The following is a 25,827-nucleotide window of genomic DNA, read 5'->3' on the forward strand; positions in this document are numbered from 1 at the left end:
GTTTTTATTAATGAGTTTAAGTCTTCCGCATTACTTTCTGTTGTTATTAAATTGAAATGTTAAGGTTTAGATTGGTTGGTTCGCTCACATAGGAGGGTAAGTGTGGGTGCCAGTCGCGGCTCGGTTTTGGGTCGTGACAATAAGACTATTTCCAACTAATCTTTATTTTATTCTCATGTCCAAATATGCATGCATGTTCACAAAGTCATACCACTCTTCATGTTTTAGTTTTGAGTCATGCACTTTATTTGTTTCAGTGTTTAGCTTTCAGTTATGGGAATAAAGATCTTTCCTTATTCTCTTCACCGTTGTTAGACTCCATTTGTGGATGGATGTTCCTAAGAAGAAGATATTGTGACACCTCAAAAGTCTCCAAGTCAATATTGGAAACTTCAAAATTCTGAAGTTTGTAGAAATTTGAAATTTGTGGCCCCTACATGGAACTACATATAGTACATGTCACATATGGTTCAAACTTCATTAACTTGGAATTTCACCTTAACAGAACGGATTAGTTTAATGGCCTGCAAGACCTTTTATGTGTCTTAGAGGTCTAGTAGACCAAAATATTGAAACTCAAAAAGTCGCTGGTTTATACAGGCACCTTTTACGGCTCGTAGATTGTCCTACATACCGTAGAAGGGTCTTATAGAATCAAACGTTAGAAATCTAGCATTTCACTTTGAGTTCTAAGGATATGTTTTCTATAGTCTTTTGATAGAACCATGAACCATATATGACCTTAGAAGCGGTCAATGCCAATTTTTAGTCAGGGTTGTTTTTGTATTTTTTCACTCTTTTTATTCTTATACTATGTCGTTTTGGAAAATTATAAGTGGGATTAAGGGAATTTAAACCCTCCCTTTACACACGAGTCTGAAATTAGATTTTTTCACTCTTTTTATTCATATAATATTGTCCAAAGCTTCAAGTCTTCATTTAAGAATTCAAGCCAAGTCCATTCAAGGTATGTGTATCCTCTCACCAATTAAGTCCCAAGAAACTTAAGATTTCAAGTTAATGATTTTTCTACAACCTAGGATTTCTATGATTTGCTTGTATTGAAATTCAGTTCTTATTCATGCATAGCCTTTAATTGCATGTTTTTACTTACACAAATGGGTCAAATATACCACTATACTATAGAAAATAATTTAAATATACCATTCATTATTTTTTTTGACCCAGATATACCCCTCCCGTTATATCCGGATCATTTTATTAAGGGATACAAGTATAAAATGGAAAACTAATAATGTAAAATAAACATAGTATCTACCATTTGTTTTATTTGTGTTTCATAGCAAACTATTTTCAGTCGTCTCTCTTCCTTATATTTTCGCTCGCTCCCTGTCGCTCGCCTCTCTTGCTTTATACAATAGAATTGTATAAATTGTGTTTTCGTTTGTATAAAGCGAGAGAAAATTGTATATACACATGCAAATACATATATCTTCGCCCTTTACACTTATAATTGTACAATACAAATATTTTCCTGTCCAAGTCTCTTTTGCCTTCTCTCTTTTTTTGTTTCATACAAATTCAAATTATATATAATTTCTCTCTTTCTCGTTTTATACAATTTGATTCAATTGTATATTCCCTGCCCAAGTCTCTTTTGCGTTTCTCTCATCTCATTTTATACAAATTCAAATTGTATATAATCGTCCTATACACTTATAATTATACAATACAAACATTTCCCTGCCCAAGTCTCTTTTGCCTTTCTCTCTTTCTCATTTTATACAAATTCAAATTGTATATAATCGTCCTATACACTTATAATTATACAATACAAACATTTCCCTGCCCAAGTCTCTTTTGCCTTTCTCTCTTTCTCATTTTATACAAATTCAAATTGTATATAGTTTCTCTCTTTCTCGTTTTATACAATTCGATTAAATTGTATATTTCCTGCCCAAGTCACTTTTGTCTTTCTCTCTTTCTTGTTTTAGACAAATTCAAATTATATATAATTTCTCTCTTTCTCGTTTTATACAATTCGATTCAATTGTATATGTATAGCGAATTATACATTTATATGTTTGTTATGATGCACAATTATCCAAACTTTAATACTGCATATAAAAGTTGTTTTCTTTAAATCAGTTTGATCATTCTCAACATCTAAGCACACATAATACTTCAAAAATCTCAGTAACTAAATGAGTAAAAAAACAAACAATTATTGAAGAACTTCGATTTTCCTTTATCTCTATTTTTGAGTTCAAAGAACCCTAAAATTGAATTCAACTTAATAATCATTGTAGACGAGAAAATCTCAGAAACAATAACCAAAATAATTTTCAGTACTCGATCCACAAATTCAAAAGACAAAAATTCAACTACCTTGTTTTCAACTTCTCAATCTAATGTGCATAACTTTAGCGCATCAATCACCGCCTTCATTGAACTCTCAAAATTTCAGAATTGAACTCTTATAATAAATTTAATAAGAACAGTAGCACACATAAAAAAAATTAATGTTCTGTATTTTAGAACAAAATACCGGGAGCAATTGTTATAAAAATTAGTTTTCATGTGACAATTCAAACTAATAAGTTGACAATTTTTTTTAACAAACAATTCGTTTTGGTTATGTTTGACTTATAGATGGATTTGGCAAGAAAGTATTTTAGTGAGTTAGTTTAGGTTTAACCAGATAAAAATGAGCTGGGTTTTTAAAAATTAATCCCAACCTTTTTCATGTTTATTCACATATTTAATGGATGAAGGGTATATTTGACCCAAAGTATGACAGAAGGAGTATATTTGACCTAAAAATATAACGAAGGGTATATATAAACGATTTCCAATTGTAAAGGGATATATTTGACCATTTTCCATTTTACTTATAATCTCTCGTTTTTAATTTTATTTCATGAACCCTTAATATATAATTATATTTATGACTTAGAGTGTGTTTGGTATGAAGGAAAACATTTTCTGGAAAATGTTTTCCAATTTTCTCATGTTTGGTTGGGACAAAAGTTTTGGAAAATGTTTTCCAAATCAACTCATTTTCCTCAAAATTAAGGAAAATGACTTCCCTTCAAAAATTAAGGAAAACATTTTCCAAAGCTTTCCTCCAATTTCAAATTACATTTTTTTTGGGAAAACAAACATTAATTTTTTTAAAAAATATTTTCAATTTCATAAATTATTTTTTATTTTAGTAAAAATAAAAGATATTCCTCAAAAATATTTTTCATTCATAAATCAAACACAAAATCATTTCCGGAAAATATTTTCTACTCACCACCAACCAAACATGAGAAAATAAGTTCAAAATCTACTTGTTTTCCAAGAAAACATTTTCTAGGAAAACATTTTCCATGGAAAACAGTTTCCTTCATACCAAACACACCCTTAGAGTTATGTAATTTCAGGTTTCATTATTTTAAATTCTTTTAGATAAATCTTTATAGACATTATATTAGTAGATTCACATTAGCTCAAATCAAACTTTACACCTGGACAAAGAATATTGTGCCCTTCTGATGGGGATTTATACATCAACTCAACGTAGTAGCTCACATGGCAATATATTGATTTTATTATCTCTTACCGTCAGTCTTTAGTGACATTCAATATCTATCAGACTTCACATTTTCTCTTGATCAGTGAATCCATATGTTTTTCACAGTTTAACATGTTCAGTACTCATATATATCATGCATTATCCCGCACACGTATTAAACTCAAAGTAGTGGTTATATATTTTTTTTACCTATATTGTTTGATAATATAGGTTTCGACATTCAGCATTCAGGCTGCAGGTTGTGGGATTTTGATCATCTTAGTAGTACTTATTGGTGAGACCTCATCCTTCAAGAACAATCTTATTATTTGTTTCAGTGGTATGTTTTATGTTTTAGACAGTTGGATTTAGCTATGGTTTCTAGCAACTCATTACAGTAGAGGGTTTCAGATAATTAGCTAGATCTAAGTTATGTTTAAATCAAAAAGTGTTTATTTGATTATTAATAGATTATTTTTTTAAAAAAATTTGCGCACTCACTTATCTTTGATTATTATTATTTTATTTTAGTCTTAGTGTCATTTCAAATCATGACATTAGCTTGGAAATCACTTTTGGTGAGTATGAAGCCATAAAGAACATTTTTTAATATAAAATTTCAAAAGGGATAATTATATTTGCATATGACCAAGATAGACAAAACGCTACAGCCTTAACTCGTTCAAAAGAAAAAATGTCTCTTAATTATTTTTCTAATACTGGAAAGTCAGATAACAAATTATATTTTAATTTTTTTCGTACATTATTTATTGCAAGCATGTGATTTTTGTGTAGATCTTGCAAAACAAAAAATTGACTAGGCGATCAGTTTTTTTGTTTTATATAATTTTAGATTTCTGAATTTTTTTCCTTCCATCTAAAAATAAATAATATTTTTATCTTTTAAAATTGAGTATACGTGTCACATTCCATTTTTTAAATGTTAAAATGTGGAAATTTTAATCAATATTTTAAAGATATATTTTAGAATTATGTTAAAATTAGATATTTATAGTATTTTTAAGATATTTTTTAAACATTGAATTTTATATATAAATAATTAATATAATTCAATATAGTTCTTATAATTAGGTATATGCGAGAAGGGTGAGAAATACAACTCAACTCTATTTTATTATTTAATATTAGTATATGTATTCGCGCGTTGCGCGAATATATTAATTTTTATTTTTTTAATTTCAAAAAATATCAAATAGTTTAAATATTTTTACACATTTGTCTTGTTTTATTTTTATGTTGTATTAATAATAATTATTTTTTCATGTTAGAAATTTTTCAATTCAAACTTTTCACATGAAATGTTAAAAATCATAAAATTAAGTAACATGTTGATTTATTTTGCCTATGTTTTTCTTCGAATAAAAAAGGTTTAAAATATTTTTTACATTCTTAAATTAGTATAAGATTAGAATTGAAAAATATTATGTCCTTTTCCTACCATTTTCTTTAAGGATCTATGGACAATTTATAGATTTCTATATTCTAAACTAAAAGTTAAAAAGACAACTCATTTATCTTAAATATATTAGTATTTTAAAAAAAAATTACTTTTCAAATAAATAACATATAATATGATTTCATCACTTCATTTCCAACCTCCAAGTCCCCTATAAAATGATATAATACTTTATTTTTGTAATAAAAAAAAATGAAAATAATTAACTATAGCTTATTATTTTCTTCCCATTAATATTTTTGTAATTTATATAAAAAAGATATAAATATTATTTTTATCAACACAAAATTTAGGCCATAAACGTAATATTCTTTTGTAGTATTTTATTATACTAAATATTAATGAGGTTATTTAATTATTTGTATGCCGATTATATAAGGATAGTTATCCACTTTTTAAAAAATAAATAAATTCAATTTTTTAAGTTAATTCTTTTAAAAATTAATATATTTAAATAATATGTACTACATATGATTAATTTTAATAAGTATATTTATTTTTTATGATGCAATAAGAACGTAAAAATAATTATTTTGTGACTAAGTTACAAATCTATCCAAACATGCTCAAATAAAAAAATAGAATCATCAAAGATATCAGATTTATATGACAATTAATAGTTTTATCAAACTTTATGAAAAACGTAAATAACATATGTTTAAACATTAATACTCATCATAATAATACTATTTAATGTTTAAAGGCCATGAAATGAAAACAAAACTAAATAAAGTGAAGGCTTAAAAAATAGTTAATGTGTAATCAGTAAAATTAATTAGGACAACTAATTAATTAGTCTAAATTGAGATGTTAAAATTTAAGATTATAATACATATTATCCTTAAGCGGTTATAATTAGTTTTCGAACCACAATTTTGTTTCTAATTTTAAACATTATATTATGTAACTGGTTTTAAAAAATAGCTTTATAATTTTTAAATAGTTGCTTACTTTCTTATTCGCAAGAGTCCCTTTAGAGCAATGCATATGACTTATGCCCCCGTTGATGAGGGGAATTTTCGCAATAGAGAATATAGATTCTTTTGCATAGATTTTTTTTAAAAATTGAGATTTTAAATTCTTGGACAATCCATATTTTATATTAAAATATATAGGCACAACATAAAAACTTTTTAATTATATATAATTTTACTTAGCAAAATTAATAATTTATGTATTTACACATTTTAGAAAATTTACGAAAATACCTTTTTAATTATTTTTAAGCTAATTAGATAATTACTAACATTTTTCCACAATTCATGATAATATTGGTTGACCCCACCACTTCATCAAAGGCCTATACGTTGTCCTTATTTACCGCTTCTATAATGTAACTTGTGTTTCTTTAAACATATTTACAAACAATTTAAAATTTAATTCTAATTTAAAAATTAGAAGTTAAATTAGTTAAAAAGGACAAATATTAAAAATTATTACAACTTAGATTATAAAGCTAATAAAATGTTAATATCAATAGTCCTTCTTTCTTTATTTGTGAATTATGTTGTACGATTTAAAAGCAAATAAAATCACACATATATTTTTAATATGCAATTTTATCAACAATATTTTTTATAGACATATTATGTATCTACATTTCCTTCATTTAAAAAGAATTAAATACTTGTAACAAAGATACATGTAATTAGGAAAAATTATTAGTTAGATTATCATCAAATTTTAATGTTCACATACAACAGAAAATAAGTGCAAAGTAAAGAGAATTTGATATACGTTTGTCTATGTTGGATTTTCTATGCAATTTGTAGGAAGATTCAAATTAATCATGTAATTTATCACTTACAAAAATAAAACTTCTTTCAAATTCACAATGTATATGAGTCTAAAAGACACATAAGTTAAAATATACGTACATAACATTGTTTGCATAGAATAATATCACTTTAATTAAAGTTTGTATTAAACTAATTATTATCAAATAGATGAGAAAAATATATGTAATTTTAAGTATTCATTTCTCAATCTCAATAGAGAGAATTAGCTCTTTTGCAAGAATTACTCTTCTATAATAGCAATAAATATAAATTTTCATTCACTTACACTTTTTAGATCGTTTGGTTTCTCTAATCTGTCACTCAGTAGATACTTTTCGATTACAATTAATACTTTGATCTTTCACTCAATTGATACTCTCTTTTATTGTTTCTTTAAGTGATTAAAACATATAACACTCAGACAATGATCAATCACGATTCAATAACTTAACATACGAAACAAAGAGATGGACAAAAATAATTAAAAAATTTGATATCTAATTTTGATGATATTTTAAGTGAAGATAAATAAGCACAATAATAAATGATAAGAGGACTACTATATGTGGTTGCAAGGTAATAACTATAAATATGTAAAATTGTAAATTGACACTGCAAAAGTTCAATGAATTTTCTAGAACTTATTAAGCACTTGTGATAACCTCATGTTACAATTAGATATATAAATAAATAAAAGATTGTAGAAGAAGTAAAGAAAAATTAGGATTCGTTTCATTCAATTATGAAATAACTTACAAACACATTCATCTGAATAATTGTTCCTTTGGCATAAAGACACAAAAACAATCAAACATAAAATATATAAATAAATCATGAAGCAAACAAAAAGCGAACACTTAAAATTAACAATTAAGATAATGACATTTAAATTTGTGGAACCATTATCAATAAAATTCAAAAACATCAATTATTTAGAATGTAAATTTGGATAAGTACAAGATTTAAAATTTTAAAAATAGATGGAAAAAGAAAATTTCAGTATCTACAAATAAGGAAAATTTTGTTTAAAATGTTTTAAATTATAATAGATAAATTTTAAAATTGTTTCCATGTTAATTTACAACAGTTTCAAAATAAATGTATTGTTTTTTGAATTGTAATTTAGTTATATATATAATTACAAATAATTAATTTTAGTTATACAAAGAAATTGGAATTTTGATGTTGATTTTGATTTTGGAGAAGCATAATATTAATAAAATAGAGAAAAAAGGATATTAAACTTCATATTGTTATAAACAATTTGTATTATAGTGAAGTCTAATTATGTGGAGTCCTAGTAGGATATGGTTAGGAATCCTACTTGGGGACCAAGTAAGATTTTCCCCGTAAATAAAGTGTTTTCCTTCATTATAAATAAGATTTGTGAAAGATATATGGATCCTGAATATACTTCAAGAGACATAAAAAGTCTTTTCTCTTCTCCCTACTTTATTGGTCTTTTAATTTCATATAGTTTTACAACACGTTATCAGGACTATTGTTCTATTCTTAAAGAATTGTAATAGAAGACGAGAAAAGTGCAAAAGAGATCTTGCATTATGCAAAAAGGTTGCAATAAGGTTCTTATATTTTTTTTAAAGTATGATTTATCTTTATGTTATAATTATTTATGTAACAGATCTGGAGGTACCATCTAAAGTAAGTATTTAAAGAGACTTGTTGACTTTTTATACATTTAATTTTAATCGATTGGGAAGAAATTTCTTAATTTATTTTAATAATTGAATAAGCACAATTTAGTGAAAGGTATGTTTTCAACCTTTATATAAGGTATGTGATCTATTAAGCTATATTTATTAACTACTAATATTGATTATAATAAATCAAAAATCTCAATTTTGTGTGTAATTATAATGTACGATCATATTGATGATCATCAAAAATGATAAAATTATAATTATTTTGAAGGTTTGAGGTTGAGCCTCATTATGAGTAAGACGATAGATTTAAGTTTTATCGCACCAAAAGAATAAGACGATGGATTTATGTCCAATCGCAAAAAGAGGGTAAGACATTGGGTCAAAGTCCTAATGCACCATGATGATACGATATTGGATTCAAGATCCATCAATTTATGACCTGAAACACTTTTATATGGATAAGACATTGAATGTGAGTCTAAATGCACCATATTGATAATATAATAATAACTAAAGAAAAACTAATATGTTTTTTATGAGAAGTCATGAAATTTACTGAATTTGTTCCATTACATAAAGTGAATGTGGTTGTAGTGCATAATATGTCTGAAAGAAGACAAGTGATTGAATAATGCACATAAATATGGAATAAGGTACTAAAGCTATCATAATTTGATAAGCTCACATGTTTGTGTTTCATTCATGAAGAATGAGAACTTCTGATAAATGCTAAAATATGGATCCATTCTCTAAAGGGAATGAGGTGTAAGCCACCATGCTAGTCATGAGAAAGATTGCGACCTTGTCAATGATGTGGTATCACAAAGAATGTCTCTAAGAAGACATGTATTATAGAAAAGTTTCATGTGTTTATCTTCGGGCTTGTATTGGACAAGAACTAATGCAATTGAGGCACATTCTATGGTAAACAAGAAATTTACTAATTTCTATACTTTCTTAGTTTGACACGATTGTCTGGAACATCGTTAGTTTATAATTTTTAGACAAATTATGGAAAATTAAAATGGACTTTCATGGAAGAAACTAAAAATTCTTTTAAATGGTGAATTTTCTTGTACTACTTGTTAGCAAGGCAAGCTAATTGTGAGATCACCATAAACGAAAGTTGAGATTGAATTTTCTGCGTTCTAGGAACGTATACAAATATTTGTGGACCTAGTCATCCACCAAGTGAATTGTTTAGATATTTAATGATCCTAACAAATTTTTCTTCTATATGGTCTCAGACTCTCATGTGTGTCTATTATTATCAAGCAACTTGATGTTTGCAAAAATGTTGGCACAAATAATATGTTTACATGCACAATTTTCTTCAGATTAGTTCATTCAATGATGGAATCACGGCTCACCTGAAGGGTAAAGTAATTTAGAAGAAATAAATCTAAAAATTACTCTTGGAGTAATAAAATTGAAATTTACTCATATAATAGTAAATCAGAAATTTACTAAAGCAAAAGGCACATGGCGTAGTAAACTTGGAGTTTACGAGTACTACTAATTTTATTAGTTGGCATGAATAATTTGGTCATCTCAAAGATGTGCATACTGAGTAATGAACATACATTGAAAAACTAGAAGATTCTTCCAGAATTCTTTACGCTGCTTGTTCTCGTGATAAGTTGATTGGATCAACTAAAGTTGAGACTAAATTCCTGAATTCTGAAAAGTATAAAAGGTGAATATGGGCCCGTTTACCTATCATGTGATATAATAAAAAGATGCATTTATAAGATAATCACATGTACGTTTGTTGTCAACATGTAGTTTGACATTCACAAAATTGTTTGTCCAAAAATAATTATGATAAGAGCACAATTTCATAATATGACATCAAGATAATTCACCTTGATAATATTGTTAAATATATAAGATGGTGTGACATAAAATGTCACATATAGTGAATCATTGCTTATGAAAATAAAGTATCATGTGTTGATCTGAAATATGATATTAGATACAGACGTAATTGTATGAATCAAACCAATAAGTTATGATTAATTTTTCTGTTAATTGGTTTATGGTCAGGGACCAAATAGTTTTCATCTGATAATTTTGATTTGCAATATATGATTAATGAATATACCTTGATATGTGGTATATAATCAATGAATATAATATGATGCACAAAGATAGATTCTCTAAAAGATTGAGATATATGTTAGTTTGTCTAACATAAGGGGGAGATTAGAAGCAACACAAAAGTTGTAAATACTCCTATTGAATGTCCAATAGAGTCTATGACATGCATGAAGCATGATAGACTAATCAATTCTAAATAAAATAATCTTTGAAAAAGGGATAGGATCAAAGGATCAAAATGATCATAATAAGAAGATAATGTGCTCTTGGGGAGCCTACGACATAACACTTTATGAAATCTTATGAGAGGGGTAGCTACCTAAAAATAATGAAGTGATGAGATCTCAATAAGTTTATTCGTATTGTGAATCGATATGAAATGGTATATCGTTGACGATATCTTTGATACAATAGCGCGCAATATTGTAAAAGATTATGAGGATATGAATTCTACATCTATTAAAGCATGCTTGTGTAGAAATAATTATCAAGTGAAAAGTGGAATAAGGCATCTTGGTAAGCGTAAAGCTTATTTGACTTGCAATCTAAGCACTAGAAGATGTCATACATCTAATATTGAATGTTGTTACTTGAAAAAATTGATATGGAAATATCCAATGGGTTCAAAATCTAAAGCATATACAAGTTTTTGGAAAACTTGTTTATCATCCTCATAAGGATTAAATAGATTCAAAATGCATAGAGCATATACAAGTATTATTATGCAAGTTGATGACTAGAATTGAAGCTCTTGACAATAGAATATTTGCTTAAAGAAGTTGAAGTAAGGAACTTGCAGAAATCTTTGACCCTGAAGGGAAGATTTATAAAAGCAGATAGAAGAAAACATATTTCGTCAAGGTTTTAATACATTCATAAGCTCCCAAGAATGGTGATATCAACATGCAAGAGGTTTATTCAAGTAATATTATTGTTGATTTATTCACCAAGTCTCTACCAACTACAACTTTCAAGAAGATGGTGCACAAGCTTGGAAAACGAAGATTCTAGTCTCTGAATTGATATTGTCATTAGGGGGAGTAAATACGCGATGTACTCTTTTTTCCTCACAAGGTTTTGTCCCACTGGGTTTTCCTTGTAAGGTTTTTAATGAGGCATCCATAATGCGTATTGTTAGATATGTGTACTCTTTTTTCTTCACTAGATTTTTTTTCCTACTGGATTTTATCTAGTAAGGTTTTAACGAGGTACATAATCTACCGACATTCAAGGGAGAGTGTTATCAACAATTTGTATTATAGTGAATGTCTAATTATGTGGAGTCCTAGTAGGATATGGTTAGGAATCCTACTTGGGGACCAAGTAAGATTTTCCCTATAAATAAAGAATTTTCCTTCATTGTAAATAAGATTTGTGAACGATCTATGAATCTTGAATATACTTCAAGAGAAATAAGAAGTCTTTTCTCTTCTCCCTACTTTATTCGTCTTCTAATTTCATATAGTTTCATAACACATATATATATATATTTAGTTGCTGTAAATAAGGAGGCATTTGTTGTGTATAGTGTAAAACATGCTGTTAAAATTGCTTAAAATTTTAAATTGGTAATTTTTAAAATTGCGTAGTTTAAAAAAAATCTGCTTTTATAATTGTAATCTATTATTATTTTATAATTACAAATAATTAATTTTTAACTGTTAAAGAATTTGAAAAAAAACAATTATGATGTTTAAACATGATACTTTTATCGTGCATGACTTATTTTTCCTCTTATATTATATATAGATGTATTTTTATTTTAATGATAAATACTATTTTTGCATTGACAACGATGGTTACTTTTATATGGTTTCTAAAACAAAGTGCAACATAATTCATTGCCCTCAAATTTTAAAAAGACAACAAATATTCCTCGTATTTAAATTTATGTTAATCTGTTTCATTTGATTTTATATTTTTAGAAATAAAATATAATTAATACTAAATATTCAAAGTTTAAAATATTCCGTAGTAAAAAAAGAAAAAATGATAAGTTAAAAAAAAGTAAACTAAACGATATAGATAAAAGTACCCCACTTATTCACAAATAATAAAATATTTGATTTTTAAAAAAAAGAAATAATAAGTTAAAAAAATAAAATAAATAGACTAACTACTCTCTCCCCATATTAGCTATATATAAAAATCAGTTGCTTTTTTAAAAAAATGAAAAGGATATGGATTTTGTATTAACTATGGTAACTTTCCAATTTTAAAAATTAAATGCATATATTTTTTGTTGTTAGATTTTTTTCAAAAATATGTATCTTTTTGTGTTACTATTACTTTCATCGCCGAAATTAAATGATTTTCAAAACCTATTATAAGTTTTAGACCTCTATAACAATTCCAATCCATCTTACACAAATTAATAGTAGAAAATAAAAGGCCAAAAAAACTTATATTTGTCACAATCTACATAGAGTTTTTGTAATTTTAGTTAAAAAATGTGCCTTATCTCCTATTCAAATAGAAAATATATTATCCTTTATTTTACTAAGAAAAGACAGTATGTAAATTATGTACTAGGAGATGTATAACTTATTAGATATATTACATAATAATTAGTAGTGATAGCTCTATGGAAAAAGAAATATTAGTAAACTTTAATATATCATTTCTACAAAAATTTCAAATAGTTTAAAATATTTCATAAATTCAACAATCAAGTTGTTTCATTAGCAAATTCATAAGTTAATCACTAAATTCATAAAGGTCTTGCTTCTGATTAACCCTATATTTGTGTTTTTATTTGTAGATATCAAAAATAACATTAGATATTTATCTTGACATTTTGATATATTCATATATGTATTTTTTTGTTCATCTTTACAAAAGGATTGAGTAAGTGACTTTTTGAATTGACTTATTTTAAGTGCATTCTCAGCCAAAAAGAGAAACTATAATCATACTAATAATATTGTGATAAAAGCTCATCTATTACTGTAATCTGTAGAAACTTTTGAATGTTGCATACATGCAATGAAAACAATCTATTTGACAGTCATGCTATATGAAGATAGCATGCAGACAAAACTCATGTGAAGAGGGTGAATGTGATTGAAAATCTTACCAAATAATGATCTACTACCTCAAACTCGTGTGTGTGCGATGGTCATCGGTTCAATTCCGATAGTCGGCTTTTCCCAAATTTTTTTCATTTTTTAGATGATTGATAGTGTTCCTTTGAAATTAATGACTTTGATGAAAATTTCTGACTTTTATGAAAAGTTCTGACTTTTATGAAATATGATGACCTTTCCGAAAGATTGTGACTTTTCCAAAGGTTTGTCACCTTTTCGGTAAGGCACAATAAGAACTTTCTCACACTACCCTTTGTTTTCAATAAATTGAGGGATTTCCTAGTATTTTAAAAAAATCAAAATTTTTGGACTTCTTGTACTACTACTAAATCTGGTATTCTAAAAGTACTTTACTACCGTTGAGTGGCTCGCTAACATCAGTGTTTTGGGTATTAATATATTGGCGATTGAGATCATTCTATCATGGGAGGACGTATTCCAAATTAAACTACAAATACTATAGGGGAATAATTTCCTTAATGGGACACTATGCATTCAGTGCACTTGATCTTCTTTCTGTTTTTCCAGATTCTGGTATGTGTTACAGATTTTAATTTTGTGAATTAATTTCTCTTCTTCTGTACTTCAGTGGTTCATTAAACTTTGGTAACTTAGTGTTTCTGCAAAGTTTGTTGGAATCAGTAAGATTCTTCAAACACAAATACACGGCAATTCTTCTTAAAGAAAAAAAATCGTATATTTTTCCTAATTTGTTTCTGATTCTAGTTTATCTACTAGTTTTAATTTTCTAGTTGTGAAAATGTTCTTAAACTTTGTTGTGTCTTAAGAAATTCTTCAAAATTTTATTCTTAGTATCTTAGGAATACAAGATTAACAACAATCCTAAGGAAATTATTATACTGTCAGTATTTTTTATATTTTACTGCTTGAGAAAAATATGATCATGGAAGTAGAAGATAAATGCATTACTTCTCCATAATTCGTTGCTTTGTTTTGCAAGGTTGAAGTGAAAATGTAACAGAAAATATTTGTGGTATTTCGGTTAAATATTACACCAGTTAATTTATTTACGGAGGAAAATAGTTTCTAAGAGTTAACAATATTGATTTTTATCATGTGTATCGTTGGAAAAGATCTACAAATTATACGTTGCGGAATGAATTTCATTGGGAAAATAGTGTAGCCTTTCAAATTCTTTAACTTGCAAAATGAGAGATTCACATTTTTGTTTGATAAAATAATATGTCAAAATTAAAAAATATTTCTATGTGATAAAATATATGTTTAATTCTGTTTGGAGACTAAAAAACTTTTTTAGTTTTGTACTCCTTGTGAATTTAATTATGTCTGATTGTTCTGGATCAAAATCTTTTGTAATTTTTTATTCTGAATAAATTAGACTATGTAATTGATTTGAAGAATATGAAAACTCACCTACTAAGTTTGTGTTTTACTTTTGATTTTCTATAAATTTCAGTGTTATATAGAAACATTCTAAATACTAAGTGATATGTCTATTTGTGATAGAGGGAAAAGACCAGTGACTTAGAGTTGGTGAGTTTGTGCCTCTATGGAATGAACTTTGACACTATGTAAAGATTGTCAAAGAGAATTGAAACTATATAAGTCTTTCATGGAATAATATTTTCAAAAGAGGTTTTATACTGCCAATGACATTTTGATAGTCTAGAAAAATATGTGGAAAAACTATTTTCAAATACTTGAAAAATACTTTTGAGATCATATTAAAAAGTAGGGGTTGTTTGCTTATGATAAAAATAAAATTAGACTTGGTGTCTCATTTTAATTTTGGAGCAAAAGATATGAAATTCAATGATACTTTTATATTATGTTAGACACAGAAAAGTCATGGAGTATATTTTGTATTGTAGTTATTGAGTTTCTCTATTAGTAGTATATGATGTTACTAGTATGAAACTATCAAATTATATATATATACTTTTTAAAAGTAATTTTGTTTTTTTAATGAAAACATGTCACTTAAAATGTTTTGATTTTTCATGAAAAGATATGTCTATTATAATAAAAATATTTGCATAGGTATGAATATTGGTGAATAGTCATTTATTATGTTTTAGTAGAAGAAACATTTGGACTATATTTCCTTTATTGAAACCGATGAAACTTTGTCCATGGATAGTTCTATAACAATCAAATTGAAAGTTATGGATCCTTCTGAAAAGGACATTTGACAAGGTGAAGACTCTAAACAATGTCTGTCTCACACAAAATTGTAAGAAATAAGAACAAAATATTAGTGAGAAAAAAGCTACCTTGCGAAGAGCTTTTCAAACTCAATATTTTTATTAGTTCTTACTTGCTTGAGTCAAAGTTTGTGACATGAGCACTTGGAGCATGTCAATTACAAAACCTTGTAAGAAATCAACATAGAAGTTTTGTCTAACTTTGAGTGCAATAAATAAAAAAGTCAAGTTTGTGTGGAATCTAAGTATGCTGAGCATTCTTATAAATCTGTTGAAAGGAATTCTAATTCCTTAGAATTGATTTACACTGACATTTGTGATATGAAGTGAACCCCATCTTGTAGTTGGAAAAAGTATCTCGTTACTTTTTATTGATAATTGCATTAGAAATGACCATGTATAGTTTCTGAATAGTAAGGATGAAGCAATAAAATTTTCTACAAAAAAGGAAATATCGAAGTTGAAAATCAGTTGGGAAAAAGATAAAAAGTGATAAGAATGAAGAGTATAAATCTCCTTGTGCAGACATATGTTTGGAAAGTGGAATTATCCATCAAACTGTTGCCATATTCACCTCAATATAATGAAAAACCTAACGTTGAAGGAAATGATGGATGCATTATTTATAGGTTCGGATTTACCACAAAACTTGTGTGGAAAAACTATCCTTACTGCAAAAGGGAACAACAAAAAAAATTTCTTTTTAGAAAGAAAGAATTTTTTTTTGTTCAAGACACAATCTATTCCATATGAGAAATGGAAATAAAGGAAATCCAACTTGAAATATTTTAAAGTGTGGGGGTGTCTAGCCAAAATCCAAGTTCCTATTCCAAAAAAGGATTAAAATAAGATATATGACTGTGGACTGTAAAATAAGATTGGAGTAGTCTAGTGAAGGTTCTAAAAGACCTTGGAAAGGAAAAAAAGAATGTACTTAATAAAGAGATTTAGACGAATAGTAAATCTCAAAGGACATTTACCTCCTTCGGATATGATTTTGTAACATTTCTTGTGTCTTCTATAGACTCATCCTTTGGGAAGTTGGTGTCAATAGTGAGATTGATGCAATCTTGATCAACCATATTGGAAGTTAATTGATCTTCTTCAAGAAAATAAACCTTTTTGTTCAAAGTGAATCTTTAGAAGGAAAATAACAGTTGATGGAACTTGTGACAAATATAAAGCAAGACTTTGTGTCAAAGACTTTAGACAAAAATAAGATTTTGATGTTGTCGATATATATACTCGTCAGTAACTAGAATTACATACATTTGAATGCTAATATTATTAGTTGTGGTATATGACCTCCAAATTCATCAAATGAATGTGAAAGCAACTTTATTATGTAGAATTGGAGGAAGAAATTTACATGGAACAACCTGGGGATTTTCAATTCCAGGTAAATTAAAGAAAGTGTGCAAACTTTTTAAGTCAAATTATGTACTAAAACAAGCACCCAAACAATGACATATGAAATTTGACCAAACCATGTTGGCAAATGGATTTAAGAATGATGGAAGTGATAAATGTGTTCACATTAAAATCACAAGATCATTATTTGTTTGTATATTGGTGATATGTTGATCATGAATAGAGACACTAATGACATAAATTCTACTAAACGTATGCTAGAAAGCAAGTTTGAAATGAAAAATCATGGAGTTGCTGATGCAATCTTAGGTCTAAGAATCCTTAGAACTCCATAATTGTAACACTTCGAAAGTCTAAAACCTAATCTTGAGCCTCACATGAGTGTCTAAGGTCTATAACATTTTTAAGGTCAATAATAATGTATATAAGTCATGTAGAAAGTTTTAGAGTTAAAATGTCAAGGAACGTCTGTTTGGAGACGAATGCAAAAGGTGCAATTGTGCCTTAGCATATTTGACGGGGTTTTAGGAGTCGGAATTTGATGCGATTCGGTGGTAAGGTGTATAACATGTATTAAAGTTGGTTTAGGGTCGAAATATCAAGGTACGAGTCCCCTGAGGAAAACCCTTCCAATTTGGTTAAAAGTTGTCTTGAGATAGTAGCCACCGACGAGGTGTAGGCGACGAGGCGTAAGGAAATCGATGGGGCGTCGATGCCTCCGTCGATTAAGACTTAGCCATTTTGGAAAAATTTCCATTGTGTCCATTTTGGCAAGCTCTGACCAAAATGACAGACCTGCAGGACGCTTGGTCCCAAGGCCCGTCGACTGATGTACGACCCATTGGTCGGGGTATCGTAGGTCAGGACTGCGATTCTTCTAGTGAGTTTTAAGTTAATTCATTTATTTAATTAGTTAGGGGTTATAGAAGGTCTAATTAAGTTAGTCAATGACTTATATAAAGACCTAAGCCTACTTAAACTAACCTAACTCCCACAATTCCAAAACACAATTGCTCTTCCTTCTCCCTTCTTTCACTCTCCCAAAAAGAAGAACTCCATTGAAGGGATAGGTCAAGATCATTAGGGCAGCAAATAGGGTGCTTTTCTCACAGAGTCTTCAACAATTAACAAGGTATGAGATCCTTTCACCTTTGGTATTCCTTTCCCCAAAGGGCTCTCCAAAATTGGTTTTCAAAAAGATGAATTCTTATGGGTTCTTAGATTATGATGTATTATGATTCAGTTATGCTAGTTCTTGATGAGTTAACCTAGTTTGTGGAATAGATCATGAAGTTGACCCATGTCACTAACCGTAGGTGATGAACTAGTGATAATAGATGTGTAGTTATTCGCTTAGCTTCCTATTTTTATTAATTACTATTATTTGATGATATAACACCCATTCTTGGGTTGAATCGGGTGGTTGATGGTAAAACCATGCATGATGGCTTGTGAAGGAAATTGGGTAAGTCCTGTGATCTCAAACCTTTACTTCAATTATGATTACTTGTGTTTAGTGATGAAGTTCTATTAAAGTACACCTTATGATAGGATTGATTAGGTTTGGTATGATGTTGAATTGAAATGTCTTGATTTATGACTTGTGAGTTGTTGGATAGGATGTAATGATATAAGGTTGGTGATGAATTACCTTTGTGTCTTATTATGATATGGTGATGTAAATGCGCTAACCTCATATGCGTGAATTACATTGAAAGTATGTTCTCATTTAACACCTATTGATCTAAAGAATATGACAATTTAAGGAGTAGTCTCCTATGACCTAAACTAAATTATGATAATTAATGAAAGACGTTTCAAAAGGGACTCTAGCGTAGCACCGAGTGAACTAGAAGTGAGGAGTGTCCCTACACAGGGAAGGTAGAATCACTATTGTACTCATGAGATTGGAGACTATAAAGCATGTAGCATAAAGAGGATCCCAAATACATCTCCTAGTTATTGAACTATGTTTCTCCCATAAAAATACTAGCTTGTGGATCCACGTAGATGCTATGTTCATGTATTGGTACTACCTTGGCAAGAAGTCCACCTCCTTTCAGTGTAGGGTTCCATGACACCAGATTCCACATTAGCTCATATGGTCTATGTCGGTTAATACAATATGTTCCCAAAGGTAAGACGAAGCATAATAAAGTGAACTCTAACTAGGATGACCTAAGGGTTTTGACTTAGTCTAGGTAGGGATATGAGACTCTACTTACACATTACACTAGTTAGCCTTGAGTGAAGTCTTAGAAGGATATTATTATATGTTATGATCTTATGAAATAAATATTATGCTTATGTTGATTCTTCATGTTAATTGTCTATATTGCTAAGCGTGAGGAGGAATACTTATGATGATATGATATGTGGAATTGGACATTATTCATGATTCTTTGACTAGTTTTCTTGGTTGAGTGAGGTTATGGGGCTTCACTTGACCATTGGACTAGTAGACTTGATGAAGGGTTATGGATAATGGCCTTTACTTATGTAGCAATGTTACATACTCTTGAATATGCTTTATGGTTATACTATGATGGTAGGGTTGCATTGACTATGAGTTTTATTATGCTATATACATGTTGACTTGACTTAACTTAAGTAGGTTGGTCTTGTGTTGAATATGCTTGTATCATTAAGAAATATATGATTATTTCCTTATATGCGTTCTTGTATTGTGCATAAGGCTTTTCAAAGTAACTTGACATACTTTTATAAAATGTTCCTTATTAGCATGACATACTAATTTCCTTAAGGGGACACTGTGCATTCAGTGGACTTTATCTTCTTTTTGTTTTTCCAGATTCTGGTATGTGTTACAGATGTTCAATTTGTTAATTAATTTCTCTTCCTCTGGACTTCACTAGTTCAGTAAACTTTGGTAACTTCGTTTTTCTGCAAAGTTCGTTGGAATCAGTAAGATTCTTTAATCACAAATGAACAAGAATTCTTCTTTAAGAAAAAAAAATCGTATATTTTCCTAATCAGTTTCTGATTCTAGTTTCTCTACTAGTTTTAATTTTCTGGTTGAGAAAATGTTCTTAAACTTTGTTGTGTCTTAAAAAGTTATTCAAAGTTTTATTCTTATTATTATAGGAATAAAAGATGAACAACACCCACAGCCCCCCCCCCCAACTTCCACCAAACTACCCCTAATTATTTTTTTGCCTTTTCCAAAAATAAAAGAAAAAATCTATTTTTTCGAAAAAATAAAATAAAAAATTTACCTCTCCCAGCCCCCCCCCCAACCTACCCTTAAATTATTATTTTTGTTTTCCAAAAATAAAAAAAAACATTTAAAAAAAATAAATAAATAAATTACCCCATGCCCCTCCACCCCCAACCTATCCCTAATTTTTTTTTTGTTTTCCAAAAACAAAAAAAAAATCTGTTTTTTTTAATAAAAAATTTACCCCATCCTCCACCTTCCACCAACCAACCCTTAAATCTTTTTTTTTTAAAAAAAATTCTTTTTCATTTCACTATATGGGCTGAATATGGATTCTCATGTTAATCATTTTGTTCGTATTTGTATGATCTTAAATAGGTTGAAGACCATATTAACCCATTTAAGAAAAGAAAATATGAGTGATTCATTTAATTTAATATGGACAAAATGGTTTCGTTTCAGTTATATGAGCTGAAATTGTCACCCCTACTAATGCATGCTATATTGAGATTATTTTAATTAATAAGTATATGTTACAATAAATTGATACAACATGAGTGAAAGGGAGTTCTACAAAAATAAAAAATTTAAAAGTTTCAAGTGAACAATAATTTTTTAATCTCAATTCAAAAACACTTTCTACTTTGTCATTGTTTGAAATAATATTTTCCTAAATGATATGATAAATCAATTCTTTTTCATTATTTCGTCATAAGTTATAAAAATAATTTTTTAAAACTAAATCTAGTTAGTATTGTAAATTATATTTATCTTATTTAAATGAGTCTTAACTCTGTTTTTTAAAAAAATTGACATCTTTTTATTATTTGTGTGAGTTGATATGTGTCTATTTTATTCAATAGCTAGTATTTAAATAGTTGTATAATATTCAATTATTTATTATTTAAAATTATAAAACTTATGGCATTGATAAATGACATTTTTTTCTTCTTTTGTTCAGAATAAAAGACAATGACGGGTTAATTCTTGTTTCCAATAACTCTAAATTTGAATTTGGATTTTTACCCTACTAATGATGTGACCTAATTCCTTCTTGTCTACATCCATATAAGTAGTTCTACCATTGTTGGTGTGATAACAAAGATTTGTAACCAAAATAACATTAACAGAGATCAGGGGCGACTCAACGTGATTTGGGGCCTGAAGCAAATTTTAATTTGAGGCCTAAAATATAAACAAACTTCATATACGTATTTATTAAATATTTATCTTTCTTACATTATATAGATAAAATTTATTAGTATTTTAATATTATTTTTTCAGTTATTAGTTTTAGGTAAGATTTTATAAACTCAACATTCAAAAAACATTCTTTCGGTAAGCTAATTATTATATGAATTGTTAACATAATTCTATAAGTAATAAAATGACAAATATTAATTAAAGATAAGAGTTAGAACCATATAATTTGACGCAAGAAGTTGATAGATTGATATAGCCATTTTAACGTGCTTGTAGTAATGCTTAAAACTAAAATTTAAAAAGAAATAAAAAAAAATTTATAGCTCACTTTGTTCAACAATTTTCACTATTAATTCTTAAGTTAACAAAATACAAAAGCTGTCAAAGTGGGTAAAATAATATATATTTTAAAAAATTATAATTTTTATCATAATTAATCATTTTTATATAAAAAATTTAACACATAATTCACTCGTTCTTGATAAAAATTTGGGGCTCCAAATAAGGCAAAAGCCTCATTCTCAAAGGCATAACGCCGGCACTGACGGTGATTCATTTTCAGATATGAGATAAGAGAGTGGAAGAAAACATAAAAGAATTTATATTGTTTTTAAATATAAAGAAAAGGTCCTTCAATGGTGGAAAGAGATTAAGAATAGAGAGTTGTATTTGGGGATTTAATTTGGTAAGAATATTTTGGTATAGTGAGTCGTGTCAAGTTCAGTTTAAAAAAAGAAATCAGGTAATTTAATTAAAATTGGTTTACTTTCTTTATTTGAGGATTTTTACCTAATTGAGGGGTACATGCGATTAGGGCTGGACATATTTCTATTCAAATCGATAAAACCTATCGATCTGAATTTTTTTAATTTCGATTTCAATTTTTCTATCAGTGCTATTGAAAGAATTAAAAATCAAATTGGAACAGTTCAACTCGAAAACCGAACCAAAAACAAATCGAGTTTAACGTAATTTATTTCAGTTCGATTTCGGTCTAACATATTCACCAAATCGAAAAATCAAACTGAATTTTACAAATCGAACTGACCGAACGTGCAGCCCTATATGGGACAAGTTTTTATGGCGAGGGTATAATAATTTCATTTTAATGATAAGGGTAAGGTCAACTAATAAATTGAAGTTGAGAGGTATTTTATACGCTTATTTCCTAGTTATATTGACTCTCATGAAAATGAGGTTGACAAATAAAATGAACACAAGGAGTAATATTTTATACAATTAAGAAAAATTATTTTTTTCTACCAAAGTTGTCCTTGGTTTAGTAAAATAGTGTTTTACACTAATAAAAGCCATTCTTTTTTAGGCATTTGACTAAAGATAAAAATTAATATAGTAGTTATAATTTTATTAAAGGGTGTATTCAAACTAAATACATAATTTTAATATATTTTTTTATGCTTAACTTTCTTGTAGATTCTTAAAATTTTTTTTTTACTATATTTATGGTAAAGGTACTTTCTCCTATGGATAATTGAAAATTGTGACGCAAAATTTGGGAAGTACAAATGAAAAACACACAAAATTAAAAGGCTTGCAAAGAAAAGAAATGAGTCGAAGGAGTAGTGCAAAAGTGCAAGACAAAAAGAAAAAAAATTAAAACATAATTTGTCATAAAATTTTATCTTAGAAAGACCTTTTTTTTAGCTTTGGACACTAGAGATTTAAGAATCGTACTACGATTAGAAATAGTCTCAAATCATGACAATTACACTGTTTATCCTTCCAAACGTTGTGCACACATACCTAATAATGATTCCCTAGTTATATCTACATTATGTACACATTTATCCAACCAAAATAAATTACTCATAAATCATAACATATCTGCATGCCAAGATACTACTACAAAGTACATGAGTCTTGGTCCCTGTCTCTAATATAGCGAGTTTGATGAAGAATCTTGCGAAGACAAAGGTGCAGATGTATTTAAAAGAGCTTTGACACTCCGTTATCGAGGTTTTCCTCTTAAGAAAAGTTCTATGACCTTTTTAGATAGAGACCACTCTTTCTGAACTGAATTCGGAGAAAAAGTGTTTCAAAATTCTAATCACTGCGTGGGGCCACATTTGCGGCACATGGTCAACTATAATGGGCCTTAGTAGTGTCTCACACTCTTCCTGCTCCTAAGGATATTCTATCAGCCAAGACGGGACTTACCCGAGTTTTAAACTCGACTTGATATTTAAAATTTCAAACTCAACATATTATCGAGGATATTTTTAATAACATAATAAAAAATAAAAAATTGTCAAAGGCGAATAAAGAGATGTAAATATAAGAGCACACTATTGTTGGTTCATGATAATCGTCAGAATATAAATGAGGTAGATAGTAAAATAGATAGCTACATAAGAAACTAGAAAAGATACTACAATCACCTAAATGATATTCAATTTGTCAGTTATATATTCTATATAATTTTTTTTTTCTGAGAAAATGAGGCCTCCAAAAATATTAGGGTCCCAAGGAATTGCCTTTGTGGCCTTATGTTGAGACGGTCCTGTGCCATAGTTCTACGCTTAGCTACATGATTTGGGTTGGGAGACTTTGGTACAACCAAACAAGGATTGCAATGACAACTAGGTATGAAAGTTTTATGTGGTACTCCCACGGGTACCGTGAATATCTATAAACCCATCATTTGAATGTGGGATGTGGACATTTCGAAAGGTAATAAATTGGGTCTTGGGGTGAGAAGTAGCATGAAGAGAAAGATAATGATGATTTTTTTGGCTAATAATGAATGGAATCGAGCATTCTTTTGTTGGTATATTATATATTTCCTTGATTATTGTTGGGCTTTGTGGAGGCTTGTGAGCCGGCCCGACCCATTACTGAAACCCTAGGTTAACCATTTGGTTTTCCTATAAATATGATCCTTGTATTTGTAATTCCAAGGAGTAGCACAAGTGAAATAAAATCCTCCTGTTACAGTCGTGGAGTAGGGAAACCGAACCACGTTAAATTCTTGTGTGTCCCGTTTGTGTTCTGTTTCTCTTTTCTCTAGATTATTTGTGTGTGTTGTGTGTTTAATTCCCAACAATTGGTATCAGAGCGAGGTTTCAACAACATTGTAACACAAACTGTGAGAAATTGTCACCTAGGGTTCTTGTGTGAAGAACTGTGTGCAGGGAGGAGTAGCCGCCGTTACCGTGTGGGTAACCTCAAGCAGCAGCCGGCTAGGAGAACCGCGCAGGGTGCGAACAGCCGTCGTCCGTGTGCTGTCCGTCGCGCCGTTCCGTTGGCCGCCGCGTCGAGGAGCCTCAGATCCAGCCGCGAGCGTCCAGATCGTGAGCATCGTCCAAATCGCCGCCCGCTGTCTGTAGACGCCGTTAAGGGAATTGCCGAAGTCCTTTGAGATGGCAGAAGATGGGAAGTTCCGAATTGAGAAGTTCGATGGTACAGATTTCAGTTGGTGGAAGATGCAGATTGAAGATTTGCTGGTTCAGAAAGATTTGGACGTAGTGTTGGGTGACAAGCAAGGAAAATTGTCTGATGCAGAGTGGGCAGTTTTGGATCGGAAAGCTATGTCAGTTATCCGACTCTCGTTGACCAAGAATGTTGCGTTCAACATTCTTAAGGAGAAGACAGCGAAAGGCATCTTGGAAGCCTTGTCTAACATGTACGAGAAGCCATCTGCAGCAAACAAAATTTTTCTGATTAGAGAGTTGGTGAACACAAAGATGAAGGAAGGCAGTTCAGTTACCGAGCACATCAACTCATTGAATTCGATCTTAGCCAGACTTTTGTCAGTTGGCATTAAGTTCGATGATGAAGTTCAAGCTTTACTACTGTTATCATCATTGCCTGACAGTTGGTCCGGAACGGTTACAGCAGTTGCCAGTTCAGTGGGACCTAATGGATTCACCTTTGAGAAGATTCGTGATCTCGTTCTTGGCGAGGATGTCAGAAGAAGGAGTTCTGGAGAATCATCAGGTGATATGCTAAACGTCGTCAGAGGCAGAGGAAATAACAGAGGTAGTGGGAGCAGGAACCGAAGAAGGAGTCAGTCAAAGGCTCGGGATGGCTCAGGTGTAACATGTTGGAACTGCAAGGAGGTGGGGCATTTCAGGAATCAATGCCAGAAAGACAAACAAGTCAACATTGCAGAAGACAGCGTCAACGAGGATTTGTTTATCTGTTGCGCGGAGAGCAATGTGGATTCCTGGGTCATGGATTCTGGTGCTTCTTTTCACGCTACCCACAGCAGTGAAGCATTGCAGAATCTGGTTATTGGAGACTT

Source organism: Solanum pennellii, chromosome 5 (assembly GCF_001406875.1).
Source record: "Solanum pennellii chromosome 5, SPENNV200".
In the NCBI taxonomy this organism is placed as follows: Eukaryota; Viridiplantae; Streptophyta; class Magnoliopsida; order Solanales; family Solanaceae; genus Solanum; species Solanum pennellii.